The 24,574-nt window shown below is 43.8% G+C and overlaps 3 non-coding genes across 3 annotated transcripts; all 3 read left to right on the top strand.

The window, feature by feature from the left end:
- The first annotated feature begins 17,413 nt into the window (after positions 1-17,413).
- trnas-aga (transfer RNA serine (anticodon AGA)) lies at positions 17,414-17,495 on the top strand. Its single transcript has one exon. It is a non-coding gene; the product is annotated as a tRNA-Ser (tRNA).
- Positions 17,496-19,823: 2,328 nt separating this feature from the next.
- trnas-cga (transfer RNA serine (anticodon CGA)) lies at positions 19,824-19,905 on the top strand. Its single transcript has one exon. It is a non-coding gene; the product is annotated as a tRNA-Ser (tRNA).
- A 3,154-nt stretch (positions 19,906-23,059) lies between these two features.
- trnas-cga (transfer RNA serine (anticodon CGA)) lies at positions 23,060-23,141 on the top strand. The gene has a single exon. It is a non-coding gene; the product is annotated as a tRNA-Ser (tRNA).
- The last annotated feature ends 1,433 nt before the right edge of the window (positions 23,142-24,574 follow it).

Genomic DNA, 24,574 nt, shown 5'->3' on the forward strand with positions numbered 1-24,574 from the left:
AGAGTTCTGTGGAGAACAATTCTTGAAGTAGATTTTTTGGCCATTAAGGCAAATTAATGTAATAATTCAAGTCATAAATTTGGCATATTTTGACAAGACACGAAAATGGGCACTACATTCATGCCAGTAGAATGAAATCTACCAATTTGAGATCGACTGGGCGAGTGGTTAGAGAGTTGCATGTGGAACAGACCAGTGGTTATAAGGCTGAAATTGTCCTTAATGTTATGTTAAAATGTTGATAATCTCCAACTAAATTGTGTTTTGACAAACTACTGTATCATTTAACTTTGGATAAATAAAAGAAAGGCCAAAGACAAGTTTCATTGAGCAATAAAAAAACTGAATTTACCATAGAAAACTTCAAAAAGACGCAGATCTTTGAAGCACAGCTTGCCCATCCGTCCGGTCACGTTGTACTGCCGTTGCAGTTCTGGCAACATCAGGAACTTCATCATCCTCCTAGTGGCATCTTCAAGTGAGGAACCCCCTATGTCTGCAACCATGGCAACCTTAAGAGTATACAGTAATAGAGCAAAGTACATTTAAAGTCACAGGATCAGAAAACACCATATTAAGACAGTAAATATCATAATATATTCTCTGTCCCCATTACATAGCCAAACACCCCGCTTTAAACCTGGCATCCTTATTTTTGGCAGGTCAATGTTAATAATAATAATAATAATAATAATAATAATAATAATAATAATAATAATAATAATAAAAAAGTGTTAAACCAATTATGTGCTTGATAGCATAAAATACCAGTTCCCTAAAACCTACAAGACTGGCATTGTGAATATGGCCTATAGACCGTAGTCTATAGGCCATATTCACAATGCCAGTCTTCCCTTTTCAGCATAGAGCTTCACAGCCAAACTGCCTCAAGGGGGTGATCTACTACAGAATGACCAAGATTATGTCCATGGGGAAATGAAGACATTTTCCATCAAGCATAATTTTGTGTAGAAGTCCACCCTCAATATTTTTGACTGGAAGTTATTTTGGCACTTTCTAGAAGGGGTGTGCCAAAAAGTCGATAAAGATCTTTATACGACACGTGACAATTCGATTAAGATTCTTAAACTCTGGATAATCGACCATGAATAGCCTATATGACAAACACGCCGAGCAAAAATAACAGGTGGAACCAACAATCTCATTACCTCAATCACTACGTTGTTTATATTAGAGATTTTTCAGGTTCAACAGCAGACAAAAGCCAGAAGAGGGTGCTGTCCACAAATATTTTTTAGGTTATTGTATATTGTTCTCATGTGTGTCAAGTTGTACAAGACTGTGTTTTGTAAGTAATGATATAATATTTCATTCATAATTGTAGTTTTATGCACTTAAAAGTATTGAATATAAAAATCGAAAATCGCATCGCAATATTTGTCAGAAAAACTGCAATTAGGTCAAAATTGTGCACCCCGCCAAACGCTATGGCGATTTCAATCAGTAGTCATGTAATGTTGAAGTCTTGTACGACTATATTGTTTGTGATCCCTACCTAGTGCCTACCACACTTCTTTTACACCAGTCAAATTGGTGGAAATCTGAGGATTACCAGTCAGCAACAACAATATTGTTGTTGGGGTTATCCGGTTATTGAGGGGGTGGGTTGTTGAGTGAAAATATAACCGTGGGTCCTCAATCCTGCGTTCGGAAAAATGCCTATTATAACACGGGAGTCAATGGGCAAATCAGCATTGTTTTCCCCAATATGGTGCACGTGGCGGGGGCGGGAGCAAGGCTGTTGGGGCGTATCCAATTTGCCGACTGTAGCTATACAAGTGTAATGGTCTTAATAACTTGTCTATTTAGCTAAGGACTGTTTTGCTGAAGACAATTACCATCAGATTTGAAATTAAGATTAGTCAATGGAGCAGTGAACTGATGTTCAAGTATACTTAAAAGTCTCTTCCGTATTTGGACTACATGAAGGTGAAAAATGTTAAGTTGTAGCAGACATGGTTGATTTGAAGCAACCTGGCATGGGTCTTGAACTCTGCAAAGTTTAGTGATTCATTATGCATGGGAAGGATTTTGTCAGAAGAAAGAAAAAGAAAACACAGGAAAACAATAGGATCTGGCCCCCAAAAACTTACCACTGCAGACATGAATTCAGGGTCTGAGAGCTTCTCATTCATGGCGATAACGTCCTCAACGTTGGCCAGGGGGAAAACAGCACCATCTGGTATCGCCATGACTGGCATGGAATCTTTTTTGAGCAGTATGTTTAGCATCTGCCCATGCAACTTCAGTGTGTCCTTCACTTCTTCTAGCAATGTCACTAGTGTGATGAACATTGCTCCATCAATTTTTTGGGGGGCTAAACTTTGGCCACACAGTAACTGGGCTGCTCTGTGGCCAGGAGACGGGGTGGGGCTGCCGCCAAGTAGGCTCATGCTGAGGCCACTTGTGGGAGACCCACAGGGGTTTCTCGGGGTCAGACTCTGTCTTGCTGGGCTGACCCTGGTTACCTATACAATTTGGAAGCAGAAACTTTGACTTTAAGGAACATTTCAATACCTCTAAACGAAAACAAAAATACTAATACAAATACTGAAATGGCAGATCTACGAGCTCATAATGCATTGTAACATAAGGCGTTGTGAACTCGCCCACCCTCCCAGAAACGTTGGGGCTGCGGGATCCCTGGGACCTGCTCCGTCACCCGGAAACGTGAGGGCTGCTTAGTCCCCTCTGGGACACACGAGGGCTGCGGCTTCTTCTCTGGGACACACGAGGGCTGCGGCTTCCCCTCTGGGATACACAAGGGCTACGGCTTCCCCTATGAGACACACGAGGGCTGCTGAGTCCTCTCTGGGACACACAAGGGCTGCGGCTTCTTCTCTGGGACACACAAGGGCTGCGGCTTCTTCTCTGGGACACACAAGGGCTGCGGCTTCCCCTCTGGGACACACAAGGGCTGCGGCTTCCCCTATGAGACACATGAGGGCTGCTGAGTCCTCTCTGGGACACACGAAGGCTGCGGCTTCCCCTCTGGGACATACAAGGGCTGCGGCTTCCCCTATGAGACACATGAGGGCTGCTGAGTCCTCTCTGGGACACACAAGGGCTGCGGCTTCCCCTCTGGGACATACAAGGGCTGCGGCTTCCCCTATGAGACACATGAGGGCTGCTGAGTCCCCTCTGGGACACATGAGGGCTGCGGCTTGTCCTCTGTACAATATGAAAGCAGAAGTACAGCATTAACACCATTTCAATATCCTAAGAGGAAGAAATACCGGTAACACTGCAGCAAATTAAAAACACAACACTAAAACATTAAATAACTAGACCAACACATCATAGGTCAAAGACCGGGGTCTTGTAGCGCAATGTCAGTGGTTAATGGTGATTTGCACGGTTTGCGACTAGATTGGCTTAATCGGATTGATGCTGACTTCTGTGCTGCAGGGAACATTGTTCCGTCTAGGATACTTAGACTAGCCTACTTTTTTACATGTCACCAAAGGCTGTTGCAGCGCTTTACAAGTTAAGGAGCTTTATGATTCTGCCGAAATATAGGCTACATTGTCAAAATACAAATTGCAGAAATTTAGCCATCATGTGGGTTGCTTGTAATTAAATCATACAAGTCTGAAGATTCACATTTCAATAACTATCAGATTTCATTGGAAGATTAGGCTACTGAAATCGAGTTTGCCTTTTACCAGAGCTAAGGATCTTTATCATTGGGCGACAAAACGTAGCCTAGGCCAATGGTTCTTATCCAAGGGATTGCGACCCCCAAGGGGGTTGCAAGACGTTTCCGATGGGTCGCGAGATGCTCTCCATGTTTATTTTTTGAGAAAAGAGCAAGAGAAAATAAAGATTTGAATAAGGTGTCTTAAAATATTAATGTCTTACAATATAGCCTACTGAATGAATGAAACGGCATTTCAGAATTTTCTGTCTGACACTATAAACAATCGAATGCAAAGAGAGAATTTATCTTATCGTAGGCGACGTTTTCAGCATGTGATATTTCCCCTCTGTGACAAAATGCTGCAGATTCACCTTAATTTGTGAATGGATAAGCTATTCTCTGACAAAAAAGTTTTAAGAACCACTGGCTAGGCGATATGCGGGCAATCACTCGAAAGTCAATGGATGGGTCAGTGCATCAATTAAATTAAAAATAAATTAAATCCTGACCATATAGCCTATCTACATTTCTCATTAAAGGAGGGACATTTTCACTTCTCCTTTTGTAGACCAATTATTGTAGAACTATTATAGGTCTTGTTACACTTAATCACTTCACACACTTAATCACTAACCCTGTTTTTTGTCCGGGCTTCACCTGCACCCAACATTTTCTTAGACACAAACGCCTCGGGAGGAGTAGGTGGCAAGACATCTCCCTCAATGTCCGTTTCCTCCTCACTGGAAGCCAGCAGTGGTTTTGGTGCTCTATATTCAGTTAAAAGCAAACATTTAAACTTTTACAATAGAATACACTGAAAAAAGCAGTTATAGGTGTTTGTTATGCCCCTTTTCCCCTGCACATTTTCGTAACGGCTCCGCACGGCACGCTTTATTTGTGTTTTCACAGGGAGACCCGGGACCCGTTACGATTTTTCGCACCCGTTTCAGAGGTGGCTCTATCGTGCTGAACCAACACGAAACGTGACGTAACAGGGTGCTGTCCACTGATTGGTTAGAGAAAATAAGCGCGACGAAACACACAAACAAGGAAGTGAGAGAGAGGCAGAGGAGTTGATGACAAGTCCAGATGAGCGGTGTAAAATTAATCTTAGAAGTGGAGAAGTACAGGGAGTTGTATGATCCCCAGCACATGTTCTACAAGGACAACAGCTGATCAGAAGCGCTTGTCGACTGTCGCGGAGAAATACGTATATGGTGTAAACAGGGGGGCAGCAGATCGAGGGTGATTATAGCGAGCGCGCCATGTGTGTAAAACAAAACACACAAACAACAGCCTCGCCTCTTCTAAATATTCCTGGCTCTGTCTTTTGCCGTTTTCGCTGACTACAAGCCACAGAGCAAACAACAGCAGCAGTAACGCCTCTAATGCCTCCATTGTTGTGTTTACTTTACTGACCACGGCGTGACAGTACATATGCCGTCTACTAAAAATGACGTCACAGCAGTGTCGCCATGCCAACTACACCCACTTCCAGGTCGTAACGACACTACCTTCTGTATGGAAACAAAAACCGTCCTGGTTGTCCAAAGCGTGTGGTGCTGTACCATGCCATACCGCGCTGTACCGTGCTGCAGTGGAAAAGCATACTGATCTAGTTTTGGACTCTAAAATATTGGCATCAATATTGCTTTTTATGATATATTCCGACCGAAAGGAGTTTTTTATACTGTATGTGGCTCAAGGAATTTTTCTAACAACTGCCATATTTGACGTAAATGAAAAATGGAAATTAAAGGGAAAGGAAAAGTTTTTTTGAACCTGGACCTTATTTCTAGCACGAAATAAGTTCATAAACTCAGCCGGAGAAGTTTGGAGTAACCTGATGTTGTTCGCGAGAAATTTACATCCATCTCAGTGAGTGCTATTCCAGCAAAACCGTAGAGGTCAGGGCCAGTACATTACAGCCTAAATAAAACATTATCGGTAACAACGTATTGACAAATATTTTTTAAAATGCCTGGATGACAAACAAGCTGTTCTGAAGTCATCGAGGGATAGCACTAGCAATTCATAACAACATACTGGTGAAAAGAAGATGTTTTGTCACTGATAATGTTTTATTTAGGCTTACTGGCCCCAACCTCTACCGTTTTGCAGGAATGACATGGATCTAAATATCTCCAGAAGGACAAAAAGTCACTGCAAACTTCCCCGGGTAAGTTTATGAAAGAAACATGCTAGAAACAAGGTTTAAAAAAACAGTACTTTTCCTTTAATACCAGAAATTCTGCAACGTTAATTATATAACATTATATAACATTATATTCTGTGTATTACATTACCTGCTTTTTCGCCTTGCAGGCAAATCATCACCATCTGTCTGTAAGTCAGACGTTGCCTCCGCTTTTTTACATTTTTTGCGAGCAGCCTCAAAAGTGTCTTAATAACAAAAGGAAAAAGGGTATTAGTATGCAATCTATACTGACCATGATAAAAATAATCATTTTGGTATTTGCACCTATAAATAATCTCAAATGCCTGGAGTTGAGTAAACATGAAAAAATATTGTTTACCATTTATGATAACTGATGTTGGTTCAGAAAAAGGCAATTGAATATAGATACACAATTTTACCGACTTAAATTTTTAAAAGTACATTATTGGCACTTATAGAAATTGATGCCTTATTGACATCGAGCTAGGTAGATGACAGAGTATTTGTCAAATTCAGAAAAGAACCTCTTACCTGCCCATCCAAGTACCCTGATGGAGTATTTCGGCCACGATTTCTCTGGCTTCTGTCGGTCCTTCACAGCCTTGGTTACATTACGGCCTGATGGCCAGAAACACTCATTTTGTTCTTCGGTCATCCAACATGTTGGAATTATATCCACCACAGATTGGCCATCGTAGGTTTCGTCAATAAACTCGACAACACAGAACAGGGGCATGCTGCAAAGTTCATAATGGTTACTGATTGTGTAATTGGACAAATGCAACAGCTCCATCCTGCAATGGCAGAAGTATAAGTCTCTCAGTTAAATCTGTGACTGACACACCGTGCAGCTCGTGAAACAGCCGTGTCACTGTTCTAATCCCCACACACGTTGACTCAATAGGGTAGTTGTAAAAGCTGCCTTCTTTTTCATAAAACTGACAGACTGCATACATACCCCCTGATACCAACTCAACAATGTTCCGCACCACAGCAACTTTGCCCTTAACATTAAAACAATTGCTGCCTTCACGACGAGAAATGATATTGCCCTCATGTCTGTACTTTATGTACTGCATGCGGACAGGAACATCAGGGAGAGTCGGACCTGAGAAATGTGGTTGTAGAGGCTTATTTGCCCTCTCTTTTCCGCCTTGCAGGCAAATCATCACCATCTGTCTGTAAGTCAGACGTTGCCTCCGCTTTTTTACATTTTTTGCGAGCAGCCTCAAAAGTGTCTTAATAACAAAAGGAAAAAGGGTATTAGTATGCAATCTATACTGACCATGATAAAAATAATCATTTTGGTATTTGCACCTATAAATAATCTCAAATGCCTGGAGTTGAGTAAACATGAAAAAATATTGTTTACCATTTATGATGACTGATGTTGGTTCAGAAAAAGGCAATTGAATATAGATACACAATTTTACCGACTTAAATTTTTAAAAGTACATTATTGGCACTTATAGAAATTGATGCCTTATTGACATCGAGCTAGGTAGATGACAGAGTATTTGTCAAATTCAGAAAAGAACCTCTTACCTGCCCATCCAAGTACCCTGATGGAGTATTTCGGCCACGATTTCTCTGGCTTCTGTCGGTCCTTCACAGCCTTGGTTACATTACGGCCTGATGGCCAGAAACACTCATTTTGTTCTTCGGTCATCCAACATGTTGGAATTATATCCACCACAGATTGGCCATCGTAGGTTTCGTCAATAAACTCGACAACACAGAACAGGGGCATGCTGCAAAGTTCATAATGGTTACTGATTGTGTAATTGGACAAATGCAACAGCTCCATCCTGCAATGGCAGAAGTATAAGTCTCTCAGTTAAATCTGTGACTGACACACCGTGCAGCTCGTGAAACAGCCGTGTCACTGTTCTAATCCCCACACACGTTGACTCAATAGGGTAGTTGTAAAAGCTGTCTTCTTTTTCATAAAACTGACAGACTGCATACATACCCCCTGATACCAACTCAACAATGTTCCGCACCACAGCAACTTTGCCCTTAACATTAAAACAATTGCTGCCTTCACGACGAGAAATGATATTGCCCTCATGTCTGTACTTTATGTACTGCATGCGGACAGGAACATCAGGGAGAGTCGGACCTGAGAAATGTGGTTGTAGAGGCTTATTTGCCCTCTCTTTTCCACTTTTAAGGGAGAGTGAACGCTGCTTTTCACTGAGACGTCTTACGAGTTGTTGAACTGCGCCTTGGGGCCGTCTCACTAACCGCTTCATAGTCCCCAGATGGTTTTCGAAAGGGAAACATGACATGTTGTCTAGGGCACCAAAGTTTCTGGCATCATCAGCAAGATGGATGAGTGAGTGAGTGTTATACACTAGCTGCTCTGATCCATATATCTGTCCAAAATTTGTCACATAACATTTCAGTAGCTTGTCTGCATATTCACAGTGCTTAGAGCACAAGGCTGGACTGAGAAGTATCCTCATTGCAACTGAAAGTAGCATAAAGTTTTTGTACAGCCTTGTTGGTAGGCGTCCTTTCAGTACCACAGGACCTGTGTACAACAGAAACTGCCGATATTCAGTGGCCTTCCAATTTCTGTATTCTCGAAGTGACCTTGGCTTACGTGAAAAATTCTGTGGGAGATTTGCTCTGATTGATTCCAAGTGATCAGAAATCATGTTGATTGTGGAAGCAGAAAGACGACTACTTAAAGGTCCCTTGGTCCAAAGATGTACAATTCTTCTAACATGTCCTAAGCATACCAAATGGATATAGTCAAGGACAAAGCTTGAGACCATTGTAATGCCAAGCTCCTGTAGCGGTGAGACTATATCATTATGGTGATGTTCACTATCAAGCTGCTGATCAAAGGTCAAGTCTGTCCGAAGCGGTGCAGTCAATTCTGGAAACACAACTGTACCTAAATGAACCCCATACTCAGTACATCGCTCACAGGAGCTGTAGCCAGTGTGACCTTTGATGCATTTCAAGTAGGCACGAGCAGGTGCATCACAAATAAATGCATCTGGAAGAGCAACATTGTAATGTCTTTCATTGTATTCTAGACCATCACGCATTAATAGCTTCAACTCCTCAATGAAATCCTTCAGGTATTCATGAACCGATTGAGGCTTTGTTGGGCCTGCAAACAGACCAATGACACCAACATTAGCTCTGGGAAGTTCCTTGATCTTAGCCAGAATAGGCCATAACTCCTGTTTAGAGCTGCCTGAGAGGGGTATACCATCAATGTTAATGTGCAGTGTTATAGTGTCTACTGAGGAATGTGCTTCCTTTGACAGCGCTGAAATGATTAAGTTAGACACTCCAATATGGCAGTAGCATCCAGCTCCAATGTCTTTGATTTCGTAGGTTGTTGAGGTTGACAAAAGAGTTCTTGGATCTTTTGGTAACTCTAAGCCACACTGCACTAATAAGTGCAACAACTCTGACAGCGCACTATGTGAAATATTGTGATTTACTGCCCAGTCTCCCAATATCCTACAAGGGTCTGACTTGTCACCTGTGCTTTCCGAATCAGTCTGATCATTTGTGGCTTCAAAACTGTGTTTGGAAACAACTTCAGAATGTGATTCATCACTTTGAGACCCCAAATCTTCACTATGATGTCCACAGATCTGTCTGTCATTTGAATTGTTACTTCCATGAGACTCCAACTCTTCCTCTGATGCAATTAAATCCATATTTGTTGGCACAATGTCCTCGTCATTATGGCAGTCTTCCAAAAACTTCAAGTGCTCCTGTACTTTCATTTTAACACGTCTTCGTTTAGTCCAACGACTGTCATCATAATCCATTTTTCTTTTTGATCTGTAACAGACAAAGCTTTTGTACTATATAAAACCGACAGACATATTGAGGTGTTTAAGTTAAAGACCTGCTGACTGTCACACACATGTGTGTGTGAAATTAATTGTGGCTCAGAGATAATATATTCCAATATCCAAAGATCGTGACACATCCCTAATCTGTGATGGTCTGTTTTAAAGGAGTCATATGTGACGGCTCGGTGGCGGCTAAGAAATAACGGAAATCTCTATGGAGGAAAAACCCTTCATGAAAGAAATTGATAAAAATGGGCAAAATGGGTTAAATAACATATCCACCCAAATTCTGAATACTTAAGAGCCCTCCTCTCCCTGATTGGGAACTTTCATCAAATATCAAATGTAAACAGTATCAGTTGTGGACTGCACCTCTGCTTTTGAAATGAGAATATCCTGGTTAAACGACTGTGATATAAGTCATAAGCATTTGAAATTAACATAATTTGTCAACGTCTTGTAACATATCAGGAGCATTTAAAGGAAACTTTAAGGTCGATGTATGGAAACTTACGCCATATTTATGAACAGGGTACACCTCCTCCTGTCTGGCTGGCTCCTGTCTTCTGGCTGGCAAGACCTTAATGAAATTAGACAAAAATTTAGCAAATCAGTGTTCAACAGGAGCTTTCAATAAAAAGATAAGTAACCATTTAACATCAAATAACCAGCTTACATGACACTAAGTGTGTGTGTGCGTGTGTCTGTGTGCATGTGTATGCGTGCAGAGCACACAGGGACATTAGTGTGTGCAAGCGTCCACGATAAGCAAGGCTCACGTGTCACTCAGCAATATGCGTATTATGGCTGCAACGATTCGTCAATGTTTTCGACAAAAATCGATAATAGGAATAGTCGACAATGAATTCCATTGTGGACAATTGTCGATAGACATGTTTTTCCAACGGAGTGAGGCATCTCACTACAATCTCTGCCATGAGTTGCACATGCACAATAGCATCTCTGCCGAGCGGTAGCGTACAGTAATGGCGGTGTCCTATACAGCAGCTAAAGTTTGGGAGCTTTTTAGCCTGGATACAGCGAATAATTTCAGACTGGTGAGAATTGTAAAGTTCTTTTGCAACAGACTGTGCAGTTGTCCACTGAATGTACTTCACAAAATTCCCTTAATATTTGTTGTGTTCACTGTTTAACTGCTGCTGTGTGCCTGCCCTTGGTTTACAGGAAACATGTTGTTCACTTGATTTTAATTTATTATTTATTTTTTTATAAAACACATTTGCCTGTCCTTAAAAAATGGATATGTTTATTTGTTTATGGATTTATGTCTATACTGACTGAACACTGTGCCTAATTGGTTTTAGATTGACATTTTTATTTACTTTTTGTATGAATCGGCCTCTCTCTCCCTTCTCTCCCCTCTCGGCCATGTTTTACCTACATAAAAAGGGGTATGAGCCCCGGTCTCCCTGTGCATCTTGCTGGCTTCTATCATTAGTTGTAGTGTTGCAGTTACAACTGCACTAATACAAAATGAAGGATAAATATTGACTAAGGTTGAATTTTGTTTGCTTGCATAACCCAAAGAGCAAATATATATCTTATTATAAAAATATAAGAATTATTAAAACTCATAAAATATTCTGACAAAGGAGCTAAATAAATGATAATTGTATAATAATAATATAATTACCTACATTTTAAGTATATGAATACTTAAGTATATGAATTAATATCAGCCTTATCCCAGGAACATCACGGTTGATGCTCATGATGCCAAACCACTCAGATGTTCCGAGTCATAAGGCTGATATTAATTCAGCTCCATCAAATTGGCTGTGCTTGTTTTACTTTCATATACTTAAAATGTAGGTAATTATATTATTATTATACAATTATCATTTATTTAGCTCCTTTGTCAGAATTTTACGAGTTTTAATAATTCTTATATTTTTATAATAAGATATCTGCAGCTACATTTGCTCTTTGGGTTATGCAAGCAAACAAAATTCAACCTTAGTCAATATTTATCCTTCATTTTGTATTAGCTGCTAGTGCAGTTGTAACTGCAACACTACAACTAACGATAGAAGCCAGCAAGATGCACAGCGAGACCTACATTATGATGTTTACAAGCACAAGACATTTGAGACTGTTTGCTTACACATTTAGTTTGATTTGATTTGTTCCAATTTATTCTTAGAGCAAAAGGTGGGGACAGTGCAATATGTTGAAGTATGTGTTATTATGCAATATGTGCAATATGTTTTTATGTTTAAAGCATAAGGAAGGGTTCGGGACGGAACCAAACTCTGAATCTGATATTGATTAGATGAATTTGAAGTGAAATAATGATGAATATATTTTATATCATATCACCGTTATTGAATAAAAGTATCTTGTGATATATTGATACTGAACTATTGCCCAGCCCTATAGCTAAACCAAACCCGCTGTTTTTCCTTTTGGTTAGATTCTACATCAGATTAAACAGCACAAACCAAAAATACAGCCTACTGTACAATCGGCAGTGTTATTTTTATGGCAATATAATATTTCAACTTACCTTAATTTTATGGAAATTCGGCGTTGGTCGGAAGAAATATGCACTTCACCTCCAAGTCACAGCCAGCTTGCTTTCCGATTCCGAATGGACTGTTAACGTTTTGAGCGCGAAACAGGGCCTTTGCATACAGGCCCCAGAGATGTCCGAACTGCCTGACTAAATAACAATTTAATACAGTAAAATTCGTAAATTAAAGGATATGTGAGAGAATTAACAAACAACTTAACTGCTTCGCTGGCTTCTTATGAATGACCCTAATTAGGTGTTGTTGTGCATAACAGGCAGTTGTGGAGAGTACTGAAAATCTGTAGTCAAGTCCAATTAAGTGCGTTGCTAAAATATTACTCAATTACGAGTAAAACCGGTGTTAGCGAAATACTCAAATAAAAGTACAGTTTGTAAAAATAAATTAAAATAATAAAAATTAAAAAAGAAAAATGAAAAAGAAAATATTAAGAGTATTAGTTACTTTTAACCACTGATGTCACCATCACTTCTCCAGACAAGGGCTGGAAATTGTGTTTTCCTTTACCAGAAGTTAACATGCCAACAATCTATTAATCATTAATAACTGATAAGATGCAAAAAAAGTGTTTTTACCTAATTTTTTTCTCATTTAAGTATTGATTTCCTTATTAAGCAAATGCCTCCAGCAGACAAAAAACTAAATTACATGAGGAGCCATGACTATTGATTAAATATCCATGAATACATTTTTAACTGGTTAAATTCTTCCTTCAGAATCAATGAAAGATCAATCATTAACGTCCTTTTTTTGTTTTGTTTCGTTTTCCATCCTCATGACCCGGTTTTCATCGGCTTGTTTGCTATCAAATCACCTTACTGGCTCCAAAAATGCAGATAAAAGGTTTGGATATGAATTAAAATTTTACTCAGTACTCAACTATGATTTTAAAAGTAATTTAGTAGATTACATGGATTAATGAATATTACAAGTAAAAGTACAGGCTTGAAAATCTACTCATAAAAGTACAAGTACCCCAAAAAACTACTTAATTACAGTAATCTGAGTATTTGTAATTAATGACTTCCACCTCTGATACCAGAAACCACTCCCCAGGCGAGTCTTGAATCTGGATATCTGGCGTGGTAGATGAATGTGCAAACTGACCAAAAGCCAATTGGGTAGCAAAATGGGTCCTATGAGGCATCAGGGAGGGATTTACCCAACATTCTACAGGCAACTATATGTTATAAGCAACTTATGTTAAGTTAGCAAAATATTCATACAATATAAATATTGTAAATATTCAAATGCCAGCAGTAGCAATGCTGTCTCCTTTACACTTATCCCCATAAATCTGTCCCAATCTGGGTCACTGCACCAATGAAAGTGTTTATGTGAATGCTCCATGCACTGTCGGAAGGCTTTCTGCAGCTTCATTCTTTTACTTAAATTGAAAGGGACTCTGGCCTTATAGGCCTACTTCTTTAACTACCTCAGCCCCTCCCTTTACCATCTTAAACCATAAACCATGTATATGTCAATGCATCCTGAAGATCTTCAGATAGCCTAACCAAATAGATCTGCTCTACCTTTTACAGCCAACACATCAGTCATTGTTGGTGTTTGAGCTACACCTTGATAGAAACACATGCTAATCCTTGGTCCAAGGACATCTAACAACACAGAAGTGGCAGACAGATTGATGATGAGGCCTCCTGCAAGTCCTTTTTTTTTCTTTTTTCCTCTTGTCCTGTCCAGCATCGAAGCAAGCAGAATGATGCTCTGTCTGCCATGTTGTGACGAGCAGATTTTGCTTTGCCAAGAGGAGCTTGAATGATAAGGCTCCCCTTGATATCCTAAGTTAAGCTTATTTTATTTTATTTTTGACGCTTGTTTGTAGATGAGCATTACATAATATTGCTGGACCTGAACCAATCACCCAAACCCATGGCCACTTGGCCAATAAATATGCCATTCAAGACCCATATATGTGTTCCCAGTTCAAACCCATGCCAACTTGGCCCATAAATATATCATGCAAGACCCATATATGTGTTCCCAGATCAAACCCATGCCCACTTCGCCCATAAATATGTCATGCAAGACCCATATATGTGTTCCCAGATCAAACCCATGCCCACTTGGCCCATAAATATGTCATGCAAGACCCATATATGTGTTCCCAGTTCAAACCCATGCCCACTTGGCCCATAAAGTTTCTATGCAGGACCCATACGTGCATTCCCAGTTCAAACCCATGTCCACTTGGCCCAAAAATATGCAATTCAAGACCCATATATGTGTTCCCAGATCAAACCCATGCCCACTTGGCCCATAAATATGTCATGCAAGACCCATATATGTGTTCCCAGTTCAAACCCATGCCCACTTGGCCCATAAAATTTCTATGCAGGACCCATATGTGCATTCCCAGTTCAAATCCATGCCCACTTGGCCCATAAATATGCCATTCAAGACCCATATATGTGTTCCCAGATCAAACCCATGCCCACTTGGCCCATAAATATGCCATTCAAGACCCATATATGTGTTCCCAGATCAAACCCATGCCCACTTGGCCCATAAATATGCCATTCAAGACCCATATATGTGTTCCCAGATCAAACCCATGCCCACTTGGCCCATAAATATGCCATTCAAGACCCATATATGTGTTCCCAGTTCAAACCCATGCCCACTTGGCCCATAAAAATTCTATGCAGGACCCATATGTGCATTCCCAGATCAAACCCATGCCCACTTGGCCCATAAATATGTCATGCAAGACCCATATATGTGTTCCCAGTTCAAACCCATGCCCACTTGGCCCATAAAATTTCTATGCAGGACCCATATGTGCATTCCCAGTTCAAACCCATGCCCACTTGGCCCATAAATATGCCATTCAAGACCCATATATGTGTTCCCAGATCAAACCCATGCCCACTTGGCCCATAAATATGCCATTCAAGACCCATATATGTGTTCCCAGTTCAAACCCATGCCCACTTGGCCCATAAAAATTCTATGCAGGACCCATATGTGCATTCCCAGATCAAACTCATGCCCACTTGACCCATAAATATGTCATGCAAGACCCATATATGTGTTCCCAGTTCAAATCCATGCCCACTTGGCCCATAAAACTTCTATGCAGGACCCATATGTGCATTCCCAGTTCAAACTCATGCCCACTTGGCCCATAAATATGCCATTCAAGACCCATATATGTGTTCCCAGTTCAAAACCATGCCCACTTGGCCCATAAAAATTCTATGCAGGACCCATATGTGCATTCCCAGTTCAAACCCATGCCCACTTGGCCCATAAATATGCCATTCAAGACCCATATATGTGTTCCCAGATCAAACCCATGCCCACTTGGCCCATGCTTGTCCCTTATGGGGCCCATGTAATCAGCTCATATGGGCTTCCTATGTGGGACTCGTACTACAAAACCTACATGGGACCCGCTGATTTCACCCAGCTAAAGCCCATGCCCACACAGTACCCATGGAACCCGTAGTTAACCCATCTGGGCCCCACATGTCATTGCTGGCTGGGTTGTTATTGAAACTTCATAATTTTTCACTTGATTATATATTTAGTCAGGAATTATAGTTTGGAAAAAGTATTTGGAAAAAGTCTAACTAGTAAAATGTTTACACGTTATGTGAAAACTAGTACAAGTATATAAATGAATAAAAAGAGACTTACTCATGTTTATGATCTCTGCTGAATAAAGTGCTTCATTCTTTTTTTTCTGAGGAAATCCATTTCTCAAATCCTCAACCACATGACATCTTTTTGGGGTGAATTATGTCTTATTCCTCTCATCGCGAAGCAAACAGTAAAATAAAATCTTGAAGAACAGTCTCGCTGCTTTTTCTTCTGTTATGGGCGTATTCAAGCCGCGCGCTTCAGTTTAATTCTGAATAGCACGTTCAGCGCGGGGGCGTGGTCACATTAGATATAATGAAGGGAGACATGAAAAACAGACGTCGCGTTGTTTTCATATGGATTACTTTATCACAGAAAATCTGTTTTCGGCGGAAATTGTTTAGTTTAAAAGTAGACATGTCAAGCTTTCTATAGATATCTCTCTCATGTATTTTCGTTGAATATTCACGGAGTTACAGTTCATTTTAATGACGTGTTTGTAAATAAAGATCAGCGCAGACAAAGGCTGCAGACAGCACACCTTGTTTGTTATCTTTATTTTATAAGTGCACAAAGTTTTGTTGTTATTATGTCTGTATCCAAAAAAAAGTAGACCCTTTACAGATTCGATTGATGTATTGCTCTTATCTGTACGATTAAAACTGAAAGTGTAATTTAAGTTCTTTTCGGGGTTATCAGGAGAAAATGACTCAAAACGGGTATCCGTGTTAATCGACTTCAAAGGGTTAATTCAAGTCCCTGTTTGGGTGAAGGTCAGTCTACTTTTTGTAGGCCTCAGCTTGGTATCACTACGGGTCCATCTCTTCTGCTGACTCTGTATTAGAGCGATGTTCCTTCCTTCTCCCGGGGATCAGTGCATCTCCCTTGTTCGGCACACATGATTCTGATGGTCAGCCCTTTAGGAAAGAGTGCTCACGGAGTGAGTAGAATAAGACAGACCTCCCATTTGTGCAGTGCTGTTGGTCCCCAGGGCCAGTACTGAAAAACCCCATTACATAGGATGAGACATGGCAGCCTGATTTCTCCTCAGTGGGACTGCTGTTTTAGCCGCTTCCAGGGCTAGCTTACAATCTCGGCTTGCTAGGTTGCAAGTAGGTCAGGCAGCAGTGTTACACACAACATGGCAGAAGGTGGTCTGCTTAATTCAAGTCCCTGTTTGGGCGAAGGTCAGTCTTCTTTTTGTAGGCCTGAGCTTGCTATCACTACGGTCCATCTCTTCTGCTGACTCTGTACTAGAGCGATGTTCCTTCCTGCTCCCGGGGATCAGTGCATCTCCCTTGTTCGGCAAACCTGATTCTGATGGTCAGCCCTTTAGGAAAGAGTGCTCACAGAGTGAGTAGAATAAGACAGACTTCCCAATTGTGCAGTACTGTCGGTCCCCAGGGCCAGTACTGAAAAACCCCATTACATAGGATGAGACATGACAGCCTGATTTCTCCTCAGTGGGACCGCTGTTTTACCCGCTTGCAGGGCTAGCTTGCAATCTCCGCTTGCTAACTGAGCTGGGTTGGTTGCAAGTAGGTCAGGCAGCAGTGTTGGACACAAACTGAGCCGAAATTCTGCTCCCGTAGTCGTGGTCGAGTGGTTAAGGCGATGGACTAGAAATCCATTGGGGTCTCCCCGCGCAGGTTCGAATCCTGCCGACTATGCTGTTTGCTGAAAGCCATGAGGCAAAGCGTCCATGCATTTTTCACGGTCCTCGCACTTATTTGCGAAATGTCCAGTCCCTGGACATACACGCCGCTGCTGCTTCTTGTATCCGGGCTCCAGGGATTGTCTTGGGTGAGCCAGTGGCACGCCGTGATCGTATAGTGGTTAGTACTCTGTGTTGTGGCCGTAGCAACCCCGGTTCGAATCCGGGTCACGGCAACCCTTTGCCGTTGAGTTTACGGGAAGGTTAAAAAAATTTAACCACCTCATTTTTCTGCGTGATTTTGTTTCTGAAGCTTGGCCTGTGCAGGGCGCCACCACACAAGGGGGCTTGCTTTCTAACATTAGGCGTAGTCGTGGCCGAGAGGTTAAGGCGATGGACTTGAAATTCATTGGGGTTTCCCCGCACAGGTTCGGACCCTGCCGACTACGGGAGGGCTTCGCAGTATTGCTTTAGCTTTCTGTGACGGTAATTGTGCCTTCTATGGTCCTTCGCTCTCTGTGCCATAACTGCTTCTAGCTTTCATCCTCGTGACACCTGCGTCTCTTCTGGGCAGCTTGTTGTAAAACTGCTGCTTTATAAAAGGTGAGAAGCCAGTGCTCCACAAGAGCCCGGATAGCTCAGGCGGTGGAGCATCAGACTTTTAATCTAAGGGTCCAGGGTTCAAGTCCCTGTTTGGGCGAAGGTCTCTCTGCTTTTGGCTGAGTCACCTTGCTATCTCTACGGTCCATCTCTTCTTCTGAATCTGTACTGGAGCGGTGTTCCTTCCTGCTCCAGGGTATCAGTGCACCTCCCTTGTTCGGCACACCTCATTCTGATGGCCAGCTCGTTAGGAAAGCGCGCTCACAGAGTGAGTAGAATAAGACAGACCTCCGAATTGTGCAGTGCTGTCGGTCCCCAGGCCCAGCACTGAAAAACCCCATTACATAGGATGAGACATGGCAGCCTGATTTCTCCTCAGTGGGACTGCTGTTTTACCCGCTTCCAGGGCTAGCTTACAATCTCCGCTTGCTAGGTTGCAAGTAGGTCAGGCTGCAGTGTTACACACAACATGGCAGAAGGTGGTCTGCTTAATTCAAGTCCCTGTTTGGGCGAAGGTCAGTCTTCTTTTTGTAGGCCTCAGCTTGCTATCACTACGGTCCATCTCTTCTTCTGAATCTGTACTGGAGCGGTGTTCTTTCCTGCTCCAGGGTATCAGTGCACCTCCCTTGTTCGGCACATCTGATTCTGATGGTCAGCTCGTTAGGAAAGCGCACTCACAGAGTGAGTAGAATAAGACAGACCTCCGAATTGTGCAGTGCTGTCGGTCCCCAGGCCCAGCACTGAAAAACCCCATTACATAGGATGAGACATGGCAGCCTGATTTCTCCTCAGTGGGACTGCTGTTTTACCCGCTTCCAGGGCTAGCTTACAATCTCCGCTTGCTAGGTTGCAAGTAGGTCAGGCTGCAGTGTTACACACAACATGGCAGAAGATGGTCTGCTTAATTCAAGTCCCTATTTGGGCGAAGGTCAGTCTTCTTTTTGTAGGCCTCAGCTTGCTATCACTACGGTCCATCTCTTCTGCTGACTCTGTACTAGAGCGGTGTTCCTTCCTGCTCCAGGGTATCAGTGCACCTGCCTTGTTCGGCACACCTGATTCTGATGGTCAGCTCGTTAGGAAAGCGCGCTCACAGAGTGAGTAGAATAAGACAGACTTCCCAATTGTGCAGTGCTGTCGGTCCCCAGGGCCAGTACTGAAAACCCCATTACGTAGGATGAGACATGGCAGCCTGATTTCTCCTCAGTGGGACTGCTGTTTTAGCCGCTTTCAGGGCTAGCTTACAATCTCCGCTTGCTAGGTTGCAAGTAGGTCAGGCAGCAGTGTTACACACAACATGGCAGAAGGTGGTCTGCTTAATTCAAGTTCCTGTTTGGGCGAAGGTCAGTCTACTTTTCGTAGGCCTCAGCTTGCTATCACTACGGTCCATCTCTTCTGCTGACTCTGTACTAGAGCGATGTTCCTTCCTGCTCCCGGGGATCAGTGCATCTCCCTTGTTCGGCACACCTGATTCTGATGGTCAGCCCTTTAGGAAAGAGTGCTCACAGAGTGAGTAGAATAAGACAGACTTCCCAATTGTGCAGTGCTGTCGGTCCCCAGGGCCAGTACTGAAAAACCCCATTACATAGGATGAGACATGTCAGCCTGATTTCTCCTCAGTGGGACCGCTGTTTTACCCGCTTGCAGGGCTAGCTTGCAATCTCCACTTTCTTACTGAGCTGGGTTGGTTGCAAGAAGGTCAGGCAGCAGTGTTGGACACAAACTGAGCAGAAATTGGTCTACTCCCGTAGTTGTGGCCGAGTGGTTAAGGCGATGGACTCGAAATCCATTGGGGTCTCCCCGCGCAGGTTCGAATACTGTTGACTACGCTGTTTGCTGAAGGCAATGAGGCAAAGCGTCCATGCATTTTCTCACGGTCCTCGCACTTATTTGCGAAATGACCGGTCCCTCTTCGATGGACAAACACGCCGCTGCTGCTTCTTGTATTCGGGTTTCAGGGTTTGTCTTGGGTGAGCCAGTGGCATGCCGTGATCGTATAGTGGTTAGTATTCTGCGTTGTGGCTGCAGCAACCCCGTTTCGAATCCGGGTCACGGCAACCCTTTGCCGTTGAGTATACGGGAAGGTTGAACATTTTTTACCACCTCATCTTTCTGTGTGATATTGTTTCTGAAGCTTGGCCTGTGCAGGGCACCACCAGACAAGGGGGCTTGCTTTCTAACAATAGTCGTGGCCGAGAGGTTATGGCGATGGACTTGAAATCCATTGTGGTCTACCCGCGCAGGTTCGAACCCTGCCGACGACGGGAGGGCTTTGCAGTATTGCTTTAGCTTTTTGTGACCATAATTGTGCCTTCTATGGTCCTTCGCTCTCTGTGCCATAACTGCTTCTAGCTTTCATCCTCGTGACACCTGCATCTCTTCTGGGCAGCTTGTTGTAAAACTGCTGCTTTATAAAAGGTGAGAAGCCAGTGCTCCACAAGAGCCCGGATAGCTCAGGCGGTGGAGCATCAGACTTTTAATCTGAGGGTCCAGGGTTCAAGTCCCTGTTTGGGTGAAGGTCTCTCTGCTTTTGGCGGAGTCACCTTGCTATCACTATGGTCCATCTCTTCTGCTGACTCTGTACTAGAGCGGTGTTCCTTCCTGCTCCAGGGTATCAGTGCACCTGACTTGTTCGGCACACCTGATTCTGATGGTCAGCTCGTTAGGAAAGCGCGCTCACAGAGTGAGTAGAATAAGACAGACTTCCCAATTGTGCAGTGCTGTCGGTCCCCAGGGCCAGTACTGAAAAACCCATTACATACGATGAGACATGGCAGCCTGATTTCTCCTCAGTGGGACTGCTGTTTTAGCCGCTTCCAGGGCTAGCTTACAATCTCGGCTTGCTAGGTTGCAAGTAGGTCAGGCAGCAGTGTTACACACAACATGGCAGAAGGTGGTCTGCTTAATTCAAGTCCCTGTTTGGGCGAAGGTCAGTCTTCTTTTTGTAGGCCTCAGCTTGCTATCACTATGGTCCATCTCTTCTTCTGAATCTGTACTGGAGCGGTGTTCTTTCCTGCTCCAGGGTATCAGTGCACCTCCCTTGTTCGGCACATCTGATTCTGATGGTCAGCTCGTTAGGAGAGCGCGCTCACAGAGTGAGTAGAATAAGACAGACCTCCAAATTGTGCAGTGCTGTCGGTCCCCAGGCCCAGCACTGAAAAACCCCATTACATAGGATGAGACATGGCAGCCTGATTTCTCCTTAGTGGGACTACTGTTTTACCCGCTTCCAGGGTTAGCTTACAATCTCCGCTTGCTAGGTTGCAAGTAGGTCAGGCTGCAGTGTTACACACAACATGGCAGAAGGTGGTCTGCTTAATTCAAGTCCCTGTTTGGGCGAAGGTCAGTCTTCTTTTTGTAGGCCTCAGCTTGCTATCACTACGGTCCATCTCTTCTGCTGACTCTGTACTAGAGCGGTGTTCCTTCCTGCTCCAGGGTAACAGTGCACCTGCCTTGTTCGGCACACCTGATTCTGATGGTCAGCTCGTTAGGAAAGCGCGCTCACAGAGTGAGTAGAATAAGACAGACTTCCCAATTGTGCAGTGCTGTCGGTCCCCAGGGCCAGTACTGAAAACCCCATTACATAGGATGAGACATGGCAGCCTGACTTCTCCTCAGTGGGACTGCTGTTTTAGCCGCTTTCAGGGCTAGCTTACAATCTCCGCTTGCTAGGTTGCAAGTAAATCAGGCAGCAGTGTTACACACAACATGGCAGAAGGTGGTCTGCTTAATTCAAGTTCCTGTTTGGGCGAAGGTCAGTCTACTTTTCGTAGGCCTCAGCTTGCTATCACTACGGTCCATCTCTTCTTCTGAATCTGTACTGGAGCGGTGTTCTTTCCTGCTCCAGGGTATCAGTGCACCTCCCTTGTTCGGCACATCTGATTCTGATGGTCAGCTCGTTAGGAAAGCGCACTCACAGAGTGAGTAGAATAAGACAGACCTCCGAATTGTGCAGTGCTGTCGGTCCCCAGGCCCAGCACTGAAAAACCCCATTACATAGGATGAGACATGGCAGCCTGATTTCTCCTCAGTGGGACTGCTGTTTTACCCGCTTCCAGGGCTAGCTTACAATCTCCGCTTGCTAGGTTGCAAGTAGGTCAGGCTGCAGTGTTACACACAACATGGCAGAAGATGGTCTGCTTAATTCAAGTCCCTATTTGGGCGAAGGTCAGTCTTCTTTTTGTAGGCCTCAGCTTGCTATCACTACGGTCCATCTCTTCTGCTGACTCTGTACTAGAGCGGTGTTCCTTCCTGCTCCAGGGTATCAGTGCACCTGCCTTGTTCGGCACACCTGATTCTGATGGTCAGCTCGTTAGGAAAGCGCGCTCACAGAGTGAGTAGAATAAGACAGACTTCCCAATTGTGCAGTGCTGTCGGTCCCCAGGGCCAGTACTGAAAACCCCATTACGTAGGATGAGACATGGCAGCCTGATTTCTCCTCAGTGGGACTGCTGTTTTAGCCGCTTTCAGGGCTAGCTTACAATCTCCGCTTGCTAGGTTGCAAGTAGGTCAGGCAGCAGTGTTACACACAACATGGCAGAAGGTGGTCTGCTTAATTCAAGTTCCTGTTTGGGCGAAGGTCAGTCTACTTTTCGTAGGCCTCAGCTTGCTATCACTACGGTCCATCTCTTCTGCTGACTCTGTACTAGAGCGATGTTCCTTCCTGCTCCCGGGGATCAGTGCATCTCCCTTGTTCGGCACACCTGATTCTGATGGTCAGCCCTTTAGGAAAGAGTGCTCACAGAGTGAGTAGAATAAGACAGACTTCCCAATTGTGCAGTGCTGTCGGTCCCCAGGGCCAGTACTGAAAAACCCCATTACATAGGATGAGACATGGCAGCCTGATTTCTCCTCAGTGGGACGGCTGTTTTACCCGCTTGCAGGGCTAGCTTGCAATCTCCACTTTCTTACTGAGCTGGGTTGGTTGCAAGAAGGTCAGGCAGCAGTGTTGGACACAAACTGAGCAGAAATTGGTCTACTCCCGTAGTTGTGGCCGAGTGGTTAAGGCGATGGACTCGAAATCCATTGGGGTCTCCCCGCGCAGGTTCGAATAATGTTGACTACGCTGTTTGCTGAAGGCAATGAGGCAAAGCGTCCATGCATTTTCTCACGGTCCTCGCACTTATTTGCGAAATGACCGGTCCCTCTTCGATGGACAAACACGCCGCTGCTGCTTCTTGTATTCGGGTTTCAGGGTTTGTCTTGGGTGAGCCAGTGGCATGCCGTGATCGTATAGTGGTTAGTATTCTGCGTTGTGGCTGCAGCAACCCCGGTTCGAATCCGGGTCACGGCAACCCTTTGCCGTTGAGTATACGGGAAGGTTGAACATTTTTTACCACCTCATCTTTCTGTGTGATATTGTTTCTGAAGCTTGGCCTGTGCAGGGCACCACCAGACAAGGGGGCTTGCTTTCTAACAATAGTCGTGGCCGAGAGGTTATGGCGATGGACTTGAAATCCATTGTGGTCTACCCGCGCAGGTTCGAACCCTGCCGACGACGGGAGGGATTTGCAGTATTGCTTTAGCTTTCTGTGACGGTAATTGTGCCTTCAATGGTCCTTCGCTCTCTGTGCCATAACTGCTTCTAGCTTTCATCCTCGTGACACCTGCATCTCTTCTGGGCAGCTTGTTGTAAAACTGCTGCTTTATAAAAGGTGAGAAGCCAGTGCTCCACAAGAGCCCGGATAGCTCAGGCGGTGGAGCATCAGACTTTTAATCTGAGGGTCCAGGGTTCAAGTCCCTGTTTGGGTGAAGGTCTCTCTGCTTTTGGCGGAGTCACCTTGCTATCACTATGGTCCATCTCTTCTGCTGACTCTGTACTAGAGCGGTGTTCCTTCCTGCTCCAGGGTATCAGTGCACCTGACTTGTTCGGCACACCTGATTCTGATGGTCAGCTCGTTAGGAAAGCGCGCTCACAGAGTGAGTAGAATAAGACAGACTTCCCAATTGTGCAGTGCTGTCGGTCCCCAGGGCCAGTACTGAAAACCCCATTACATACGATGAGACATGGCAGCCTGATTTCTCCTCAGTGGGACTGCTGTTTTAGCCGCTTCCAGGGCTAGCTTACAATCTCGGCTTGCTAGGTTGCAAGTAGGTCAGGCAGCAGTGTTACACACAACATGGCAGAAGGTGGTCTGCTTAATTCAAGTCCCTGTTTGGGCGAAGGTCAGTCTTCTTTTTGTAGGCCTCACCTTGCTATCACTACGGTCCATCTCTTCTTCTGAATCTGTCCTGGAGTGGTGTTCTTTCCTGCTCCAGGGTATCAGTGCACCTCCCTTGTTCGGCACACCTGATTCTGATGGTCAGCTCGTTAGGAGAGCGCGCTCACAGAGTGAGTAGAATAAGACAGACCTCCGAATTGTGCAGTGCTGTCGGTCCCCAGGCCCAGCACTGAAAAACCCCATTACATAGGATGAGACATGGCAGCCTGATTTCTCCTCAGTGGGACTGCTGTTTTACCCGCTTCCAGGGTTAGCTTACAATCTCCGCTTGCTAGGT

The sequence above is a fragment of the Carassius carassius genome, chromosome 18 (assembly GCF_963082965.1).
Source record: "Carassius carassius chromosome 18, fCarCar2.1, whole genome shotgun sequence".
NCBI classification, from domain to species: Eukaryota; Metazoa; Chordata; class Actinopteri; order Cypriniformes; family Cyprinidae; genus Carassius; species Carassius carassius.